Below are 10,866 nucleotides of genomic sequence, written 5' to 3'. Positions count from 1 at the left end.
AAAAGTTGATTGCGGTAATTTTCGTTCCGTAAATTGCGCTCTATGTGAAAGTTTGGAGAGGGAATATATATTGGAATGCTTAAGTTCAGACCTTGTCTGGTGATCTATTATTCAGAATTTGGATCTTCAGACGATATGGAGATTAAATTCCGTTATCAGAGCAAGTTCCAGAGGCAAGAAACTAGTTAAATGAACCGCAATTTCTGACCACGTGTTCAGATCATTTTTGATGGCGGTTTATTGGCCGCATCGCTAGTTATTCATTAAGATAAAGAAATTCATAAAAATTAAATTTCAAGAGTTAATCTCATTTTTTTTCATCGGTACTCTCATAGTTCTTAAGTTAAATCACTACATTTCCGTTTATATGATCAACTTTTGAATTAAATATTTCACCAATCAGTGACTTCCTGATTGGTAAAATATTGGAAAAATGGTGATCTTAGAGATGACCCTCGACATGGCATCAATGTTTTGCCCTCTTCACGAGAGATGTACCTACACCCAGCACAGGCTCAAAACAGACGATGTAACCATACCGTAAGAGGCAGTGGCGGGGCGTGAATGATCGATTATCGATATATTCCCATTTGAAGCTATGGCAAATAATCGATTATTAAGTTGTTCGTTGCGAACACCCTGTTCATCGATTCTTTTCCATGGGTTTAAATGGCAGATCAATCGATGTATCGCAAAATACGCCTCGCCACTGACCAAAAGAGGCCGATGAAATTGCCACAAAGTCTGTATAATCGAGGAGTCTTTCATCCGGGCAGACATTATGGATCGGGCTTGAGTGACTGCTAAATTACCAACGTTAGGTTGGATACAGTATAATTACTCGTGGGGTTGGGTGGATAATCGGTCGAGTCATAATCGGTCTGTAGTCTAGTAATTAAAATATTCAAGTGTCAGATCCTTCAACTGTCATTGGCTGCTACTGATCCTTAAAGGTTCTGGGAGGGTGAATGAGAGCCTTCGCCCTCTGTTCGATCGATTTTGGATTCAAGCTGAACCAGATTCTAGGAATCGATCCGAAATTTTATGACTTCTTTAAAAGTCGGCACTTTTCGTGATAATTAACATGTGGCTTGAGTTCAAGACCGGACTAGTAGAGGAGGCCCTGATGGCGTGGCTCGATGGGTATGGAATAACTTCATGAAAACAGAGCTCAGGAGTCCTCCTGACTAATAATTAAAAATTTTCAACCGTAAGACGTAATTTTTGTCCGAAAATTCGAGAAACTGCAGAAAAAATAGAATAATCGTCGCAACCAGACTACCAAAACATATACTTCACTTAAATATTACCAATTATATTCCTTTATGTATATATTATTCTACCTCTCCTTCTCTGTTGCTAATGATTGATAAATATCTTCTATACTATAAGCTCCGAGACCTCCTAATTTTGCGAAACTGGTGACGCTTAGTTCCAGCGTTCTACCGGGCCGATTTTCATGATTTTTGCGGCTATTGACGGGCAATTGTCTCTAGATAAGCCAACTCTTTTCAGATTTTCAAAATATGGCCCAGGTTTTTTTATATTACGTGGTAAAGTTGCGAATTCTCCCATATAAACAATGTAAATTTATGTGTTTTGTCATAGTTCGTTTGAGCATTCTACTGGGCCGATTTCCATGATTTTTGCGTAAATCGACAGGTAATAGGCTCTAGATGAGCCCGCTCTAATCAGATTTTGGAAAAAGGACCCAGGTTTTTTTAAAATCACGTTATTAAAGTGAGTGAATTTACAGAGTGCTCCGGGACTGCTACCGCTATGCGCGGGAGGATGCGCAGTGGTCGAGGAGGTTGCGCAGTAGGTGTGTAGCCTGCGCATCAGCTCTACACTGATATACACAAGATTTCCGCCGATTATGTCAAGACGAGCGGTGGCCGAGTCGTCTACGATGTCGGAAGTGTCCACACTGATCAAGGTATGGGTTCGATCCCCGCCTCCAGAGATACGTAACAATTATCCGATTTAAAACAGGTCGTTGTTTTACTGTAATATTTCATCAAGCAGTCATTCCAAAACGCGTCCTTTTGACTTCAAAAATTTTTTTTTTTCTTTATTCATCAAAACCAAAAATTATTTCATTCTATTAAGTATACCTCATATCGAATTTTTTTAGGGGAAAAATAAAACTAATACTAATAGGAGGGTAAAAATAGGGCCGCGAAGCGGCCCATTGATGGCGCGGAGCGCCTTCGGGGGGTTGGGCCGCGTAGCGGCCAGGGGGCGTAGCCCCCTAGTATTGTTCTAACTTTCCTTCTCTATTGCTTGTAACTGTTAAATATCTTCTTTTCATCGATTAATTTAATATATTTAAGTGCTCTTTTGCGACTACCTGTGTGTGACGGCTACCTATCCTATTTTTTCCATGTAAGAGGGATTTTTTTTACAGCGTCAGGTAAAACCTTGAAAAATGCCGTGGATCAATTTTCAGCTCATTGTCGGTTTTCCTTCGGTTTTCAGTGTAGGCAACATGAGCTTCTACGTGGCCGACAGTGGTATCACTCTCAGGTGTCACAATTGCTTGGGAATGAAAGTAGGGATAATCTACTCGTGGCGCGAAGTGGAAACTTTTTATTTTCTTATTTATTTCGATATATTCCGCTACTTATCACTTTAAAATCGCAGTCTGGGGAAAGTTTTGTTCCAAAATTGCTGTGTTCGTGTACCGAGGTATTCGTGTTACTCACAAACAAGTGATACGTAGAATGAATACATTTGTAAATACTTTAATTAAACAATAAATTGATCTTAGTTGGGCCTGGGCTCCCCGTGCCAGTGGTAATTGGACTACATTTTGTAACAGAGAACTGCAATTTCTGGCTCAGTTTAAAGACGAAGTATGTGTCATTAGTCTCTCTCTAAACATACGGTATGTTTTCTCACAGATGAGCCAGAAATTGTCGTTCTTAAGTGCAAATTATGATCCAACTCAGGAATAGTGCAACAGAAATTCCAATGCCTCTTTTTGTCACTATTTTCTCCTCTGTGTTTTTTTACATTTCTTTCAACAGGTCAGATTTTAGCAAGGGTGTTTTTTTCTGGAAACGGACTCTGAATATTCATCGTAAAAGTATAGGGTGGACAAAATATTTTCAAAATCATCTTGACACAACTGCCAGCTTTTGCATCTTTCATGCTGAGCAAACCTCAACCAGCAATGCGATTTACCTGCGTTAGATACGGAGAGAGCTCTAATTACTAAGCTGGTTTTTCAGGCAGCACTAAATGTGTCATAATTTCTCACAGCTTCTATTTAATTATTTTTTTATATAAAAAAGGTCAACAAAATGAAACGCTCCTTAATATAGCATCCGTGATTTAGGAGAAGAATCAAATCTCTAGCATCTATCTTGATGAGTCCCGACTGGGAACTAGATTAATTTCAGGTTAATAGGGCGGTACTTCTTAATTTGGTGCAATCAATATTTTACTTTTAACCTGGCCGATTTAGTGCCTTGATATCAACTTGAAACGCCAACAGGTAGCTCCATTTATAAATACTTATTTTCTTTTAAAACACCATAAAATGTTTTGATATTCGGGTCAGGACAAGACATTCTTGTAGGGTTGTTGTATACTTTGTTCTCATGTAAAATTTTGTGGAAAAACCAAAAAATCAATTAAAAAGTTCAGAACTCAGATAATCAGAAAACGTCATTTCCCGCGCCTGGCCACGCCATCAGAGCCCGCCAAAAATATTGTTTCAAATAGATTCCATATTTGCCCTTTTTAAAACGGAGTTTTGGAGGGCTTAAACATTTTTTAAAAAAAATCCAAGGAGATTGATAAATCCTTACTTCCAGAAGAGGAATTAAAAATAATGGGTGCCTCTGACCCAAACTCTCTTGTATCTCCTTCTTCACCTTTAATTCCAGTGATCTAGAACGTTCGGTAAAATTTTACTCTTCAAAATTGTATGCACTAACATTAAATTGTCCCTTTAAATACCTCTGCATGTTTTTAGGGATTATGAGGAGCCATGTGGAAGAAGGATTTTACGTCTCCAGGGCCTTCTTGGATGAAAATTGATTTTCTTATTTATCTTTTAAAAATGATTTTCTCCCTTTCTCCTCGAAGTGCCGACAGCATACTTGAGCTCCTCAAAACCAGCACTCTCCTTTATCTGCTTTTAAGCTCGTATTTGTTGGGAACGAGATTATTAAATTATTTGCTCACATTCCCTCTACTCGACATATTTTGAAGTGGCAAGAGGTCCATATGTGGTTGAATTTTTCGCAAATATATTTCTCCAACTCTTCACCAAGAATTACACACACATGAGTATTATGAGCGGTGGTGTTGGCGTTGTTTGCGATATATCGATTGTCTATGCATTTAAATAACGTCTTGGATAAAGGATCGTATAATAGGGTGTGTTTGCAGGAACACCGTAATACATCGGTTTCTTTAATCACAGGTTTAAATGGCATACACAATCGATACATTCGCAATTCACGCCAACGCACTGATCTGAGGATGCACGACTCCAGCGGGAATGATTTCATTAAATATTTCTTTTCACTGGAAAAAAACCTCTTGGATCAAGAGTCAAAACTCTTGAAAAATTCGAAAAAAATAAATACTCGTGATTCAATCGGAATTTTGCTCGTACGAAAAGGAAATCTCCTTAAATTAAGAGGCTTGGCGCTGGATTCAAGCAAAAATCCGATTGAATCAAGAATAGTTTCGCTCGTGAAATTTTTCAAGGGTCTAGACTCTGGATCCTATAGATCTTTTTTTCAGGGTTTCTCCGACGCGCACGCATAAAAAAATCACAGTTAAGTTAGTTGTTATTAACTTGGAAACCTGATTTGGAAATAAAGCGCAGCTTTCGTTCGTTGCTCTCGGAAACTCCTCATACAGAGATATTAGTATCGCTCCATCAAATTAATAACACGCTAATTTGTCTCAGACTCGGGACCCGCCCGACCTGTCTCTTGAAATTCGGGAAAAAATTAAAAATTAAATCCATTACAAGTGATATCACCCCAACCGCGTATTTATTTTCCGGTTAATTAAATTAGACCGAAGGGATTACTCCTCCACGAGGGTCGGCACTGACCCAGTCTTGGTTAGGTCGGATCCGTGACCAGACGCTGCCCGATTTCCCTGCAAAATCCCTCGATCGCGTGGGCCGGGGTGGCAAAATCCGGATTTTCGGGGACGACCCACCGGGTGGGCGCTGACCTTGTTCCTCTGCGGTTTCGTTGATCTCCGCATGCGCCGAGACCTCCCCGTGCGCGTGAACCCTGGCTCACGGCCTATTCAGTGGCCTGGCGTGCTTTGCGATAAATCGATCGATCTGCCATTTAAACCTATGGAAAAGGATCGATAGGGAGGGTGTTCACAACGGACATATTAATAATCGATTCTTTACGACAGCTTCAAACGGGGAAATATCGATTATCGATAATCCACGCCTTGCCACCGAGCCAATCGCCTAGGGTTTGGCCCTCCTCAGTCCTAATTTGCCATCAAAATGCGTGTTTCTGCCTCTTTTTTTGAAGTCCCGCTTTTGCAACAATGACACGGCTCAGGTTCGGCGATGTCTTCCTCCGATCCAAAATGCGTGTCGCCGACAAAATTATCTTGCTGCATGTTGCCAGGTTCCATCCTTAAAATTACAGAAGGAATGGCCAAATTCAAAGCATGAATCGGCATAATACCTATCATTTTCGGAGGTTCTCTCTCAACAGCTCGTCGTCTTCTTCACGGAAGTACGTAGCTACATTTCATATTGCCAAAATTTCACCTTGAAAATTGCATTTTCACGAGGAGATTCTTGGGCACTTCCGATTAGAAATTTCGCGGAACTTTCTTGTGATCTCATACAAAAATCGGAAAGAGTGCCAGTAAATTAATGACACGTGATTCGTGGGAAAATGACCATGAGTAATTGGTATTTGCACATTTATCAACTGCAAATCCTACTCCTAACTGCAACTGTTCGTAAAAAATCGGAGACAAATACTGCGAAGGATAACTTCAGAGACCTCCCGTTACGATTTAGCAATTTAATCGATTGAGGTTAAGTCGGAGGTCAGTTGAACGTACTTTCGCTAAAAGAACCTATGTGCATAGGATTTGTGGGAGACGTAGTTCCTTTGATGAATACGTTTAACTCTACTTATCGGTACTTTTCATGGTCATCGATGAGCAATTCGTCGAGCATAAACTCAAATTGGGCGATAGGCGAATCTCAGTGTTGACTTTCGAACGCTGAAAAGATGGTTGAAAAACCTTTTTTTTTTAAATTTGAAACAAATTGTATGTGATTTAAAGAAATTTCATTTTATGCAATGAGATTATTTTGGGGGCCAAAGAAATTTTCTTTAGTTTAAATGATTTTTTTTATCTAAAGAAACGTTACTTTATCATCGATGACAAACTTATTTTATTTGAATTTAAAAAAAAAAACTAATTTAAATTAAAGAACATTTTTGCGATAAGCATTCAAAAAACTATTCTTTAACTTAAATAAAAGAAATTCGATTGAAATAAGAAGTTTTCCAAAAAACGTTCTCATTGAATACAACTTTAACATTGAGGGAAGATAGTAGTGCCAGTGCGGGGTTTTTAAAATATATTGTCGCCTTCACTGAAAAAATAATACAGTAGATTTTACCAAATTCGGACACAGTGAAACCAGTATGGTAAAAAATACTGGGCTGTATGGTAGTATTTACTATACTATGGTAAGTATCAACAGAATTCTGATGAAAACTACCATGATTCTGGTTATTTTCACTAAATTGTATTACTGTGTAAAAAATCAAGTAGATTTATAGTAGATGTTACCACACTTTTTTTTCAGTGCTAAGCAACATTCCTGTAATAGTTGGATGTTGAATAAAGGCGGCAACGACGAGGAGCCGGGTCTCCTTTTCCTGTCTCTTAATTGATAGCGAAAAATTGCGAGTGCAACCCCTGATTCGCCACATCAACACCCTCGGAGACCTGACGAAAACTAATCCCGGCTAATTTATCGCGGGCGTATTAAATCATTTTTTTATTGGGTTCCTTTCATCCCTCCGACTTATTTCCGCTTGGCTTTTTACAAACGCCGCCAAGAATCTTGTCGGATCTGCGCGCCGCGCCTCGGCTCAACGCATGAATGAGACTTAGAATAGTGGAAGGAAAACTAGGCCACAAACTGAGATAATCTAATAATAGTGTTATTATAGGAGGCCTTTCCCCCCTCATTTGAAGAACGTGCCAAATTAAAGGTTTTTTCGTGGCCAAAAACTCACAAGAAGGTCCTCTTGCTGCTTTCTATGAAAAATTACTTTTTATCGGTTCTCTTAATGCTCTGCTTTCACGATGCCTAGATATCACACGAAACAAGTGTGCAATAGTACAAGATTATTATTAAAAAAAAACTCAGTCATGATATGTAAAATACTGTATTCTTGGGCCTGTGCGGTTTCCAAACGTAAGGGCAACACCCTAAAAAAAAGTAATAATTGGCGTTTGAATTGAAAGCAAAATCACCATTATCAATGTAAATTTTACGAGGAATCTAAAGGTGAAAAATGGCAGAAAAGGTACAAAAAGACAAGCAATCTATACGCAGAGACATATTGAAATACTTAACATACACGCGAGAACTAAACATTTTGAATAGAAAGAGAAAAAAAGGGAGCAAATAGATAGAAATCACAAACAATGCCTTTTGGATCAAGTGTAATTTAAGCACTTCAACGCAAACCTCTAAAGTTGCTGCATGATGCACTTCTAAACAATATGCATAGGGAAAATTTTTTAAAATCGCGATTTGATTATATCACGGCTATGAATGTATTATACTATACAATCCGGGTGGATTCATATTTGCAATTTACAAAATTCGAGCATTTAGAGAGCTGGGGGAGTATGGGACTAATAAAAATGCTTTAATATTGTTCTGAAACATCACATCCAAACATCAATTTCTGTTGCTTTTCCCAACTTTCAAAGTGTTTTCGAAAGTTCAATAGTCATGACGTTTAAAATAAATTACTGAAGAGCAAAGAATAACTTCGTTAACTTTGTTTACGCTGCGTTTAAGTCTCCACCCGTCGCCGTCGTATAAACTAATCGGAAAGTCAGTATTACCAGTTATGGCTCGAAAACGTAAGCATAGAAGGTATAAGGGAGCCTACAGTCCCCACGTTCCTAATGATGATTACATCCAATTCCTCGTCAAGGAAAGGCAGGAAAAATCGAAAGGTCTTATTAATGTTCAAATCCTTCTAATCAAAATCGGCGAACGTTCTCGGCACGAAAAGTGAAAGGTTAGTGATTAGGTTACAACCCACGCAGGTGCCAAGGTTCAAACGGTGCCAATTATGCGATCTAAAGCTTATTTTTTCCGTGAAATTAAGGGAGTGAGAGCATTTGTGAGTACAATTCGACAACTCGTCCACACCTAACCGGACATCTACTGTCCTAATATTTTGATCCTTTTCCTTTCTAGGAGCGGCGGGTGGATAGGTCCTGTTAATGACTGTCTTTGCCCCAGGTTTGACGGAAAATATCACGAAAGAGCCTATTTTGCAGTCAATTTGAGTTGAAATATCATAATCGGCACGATAGGTACAACAGTTCAACGTATCTATGCCAAAAGGAACTAAGTGCATAGGGTTTGCGAGCAACATAGTTCCTTTTAGCATAAATACGTCCAGTTGAAACGGACCACTCCTGCATATCGACGAGCCGCAATGATTTTATGCAAGTTTTCATGTTAATTATAGAGAAGTTGAACGGATCATTATCAAATCAAAATGTGAATTAAATATTAAATAACGAATGGAAAGAAGGTCTGTTAATTGTTAGCGTTTTTATGGTAAAATATTTTTTAATTGCCTCTATTCGACCAGATATCTCGATTGCCTTATGAAAATAAAGAATGATCCATGGTTAAACCGCCAGACTCCTAGGGACGTGTTCTGTTAGTGAAAATAAGACTTTCTCTTCTCTCAATTTGTCTTCCTAAAGTGCGTTTTAGGGGGGCTTCTACCCCTCCCTCCTTTTTCAAACTGGGAAATAAAATCGGTTTTCCTGCATGTTTACGATATGGCAATAAACTAAATCTTTCAAAAATTGGTTTGCACCAATTTTGATAGGCTGAATACGTTAGTGGCATTTGAAAAACCTAAATCGATTACGCTTACGATGAATTTCGCACCAGGCCGATTTTTATGATTTTAACGGCCATCGATAAGAGACAGGCACTAGACGAGCCCGCTCTTTTTATATTAACAAAAGGGGGCGGGGGCTTTAGAGGGAACAAAGTGCCCTCTGAGTTTGTTTTGCCAGTGCGGCACTAGTTTTTTTTGGGGTGTCCGGCTTCATGGGAGTTAACATAATCGGTACAGTGGCGTGGCGTAAATTGCGATATATCGATTGGTATGCCATTAAAACCTATGGCAAAGAATCGATTATTAAGGAGTTCGCTGCGAACACCCTGTTTATCGATCCTTTTCCATAGGTTTAAATGACATAACGATCGATATATCGCAAAGCACGCCACGCCACTGAATCGGTAGACTACTGCCTTGCTAGGGTAAAACAGCGTATAAACCTCGAGGCAGTGCCAAATTTCCTTGGACAAGACACGAATTCTCGGACAAATTTGTGAATAATTTCTTTCCAAATTTTCGGATACTTTAGTTCGTAATTTCATCTAAGTAACTCACTGAAAGGACAAATTTCTCGAGATATTACTTCGACTAAAAGCGCCGTTTCTCGTCAGCAAAATTTGGTTTTTCTCTTTTAGCTAAATCGGCGCGGATTTTTTCGAGTTACCTACCTCAGTTTTTTGAGTTAAAGAAACGTTCTTTTGCTATGGTTTTTTTTAAACTTAAACTCAACGATATATAGCAAAACAACGTCTCTGTAGTTTTAAAAAAACTGACATCAAATAAACAGGCACTCAAATTAACCAAATTTTGTCGGCAAAAAACGACGCTTTAGGTCAAAATAATATCTCAAGAGAAACAATTTTCAGTACTGAAAATTTCAATCAAAAATATTCATAACTCTCCTGAAAAATAAGTGTTTTCTAAGGGTAAATTTGAGCACTTTCGAATTTTCATACGGCGTTTTTTCCTCAGCACGGGAGATTAGGTCCAAAGTAGGTACACTACCGTTCTAAGGAAGAACGCCGTATGAACACTCGAGAGTTGCAAATCTCCTCCGATAAAATGGATATTTATGAGGAAAATTATCCATATTTTTCCTTGAAATTTTCAGACTTTTTGGATCAAATTGCAAACAAAATTACCTGAAAAATAGGAATGATAATATTCGCAAATTTTCTTGAAAATTAGTGATTTGTAAAGGGAAATTTGGCAACGCCTTAAGGCTCATACGGCGTTTTTCCTTAGCACTAGAGTCCCTTTATACTGAGAGTCAAGACAACGTGAATCCATTTCTGATTGGTTCCTGTATTTTTAGGCCTCCTCAGTGTCACAAACGGGAATAAAGATTACATTTTCACCGATTGCAAAGATTATAATCTGGAATGGGCCAGGGAATTACGGGTTCGGCAAGGAACAAACGGAATGAGAGAAGGAACGGAGAAAGGAATTTGAGAATGGGCCAATCAAAGATTACGAAAAACGTTCAATTTCTGTAATCTTTCTTCCCGTTTGTGACTCCATGAGGGGTGTTGTCTTGACTCTCAGTATAAAGGGACTCTACTTAGCACGGCAGTACAGTGTTGGAGCTCTACGACTGCGACGTGGGCGGTTTGAAGAGGTCGGTGAAAGGGGTAGGAGCCCCGACGCGACGCTTCCCCCGGTCGGGGTTCGATGAAAAAGCTCCGGTTGGGATCGGAGAAGACATATTTTTTTGACGGAGCCGCTT

The sequence above is a fragment of the Bemisia tabaci genome, chromosome 1 (genome assembly GCF_918797505.1).
Source record: "Bemisia tabaci chromosome 1, PGI_BMITA_v3".
Lineage (NCBI taxonomy): Eukaryota > Metazoa > Arthropoda > Insecta > Hemiptera > Aleyrodidae > Bemisia > Bemisia tabaci.
This window is presented reverse-complemented; position numbering follows the sequence as displayed.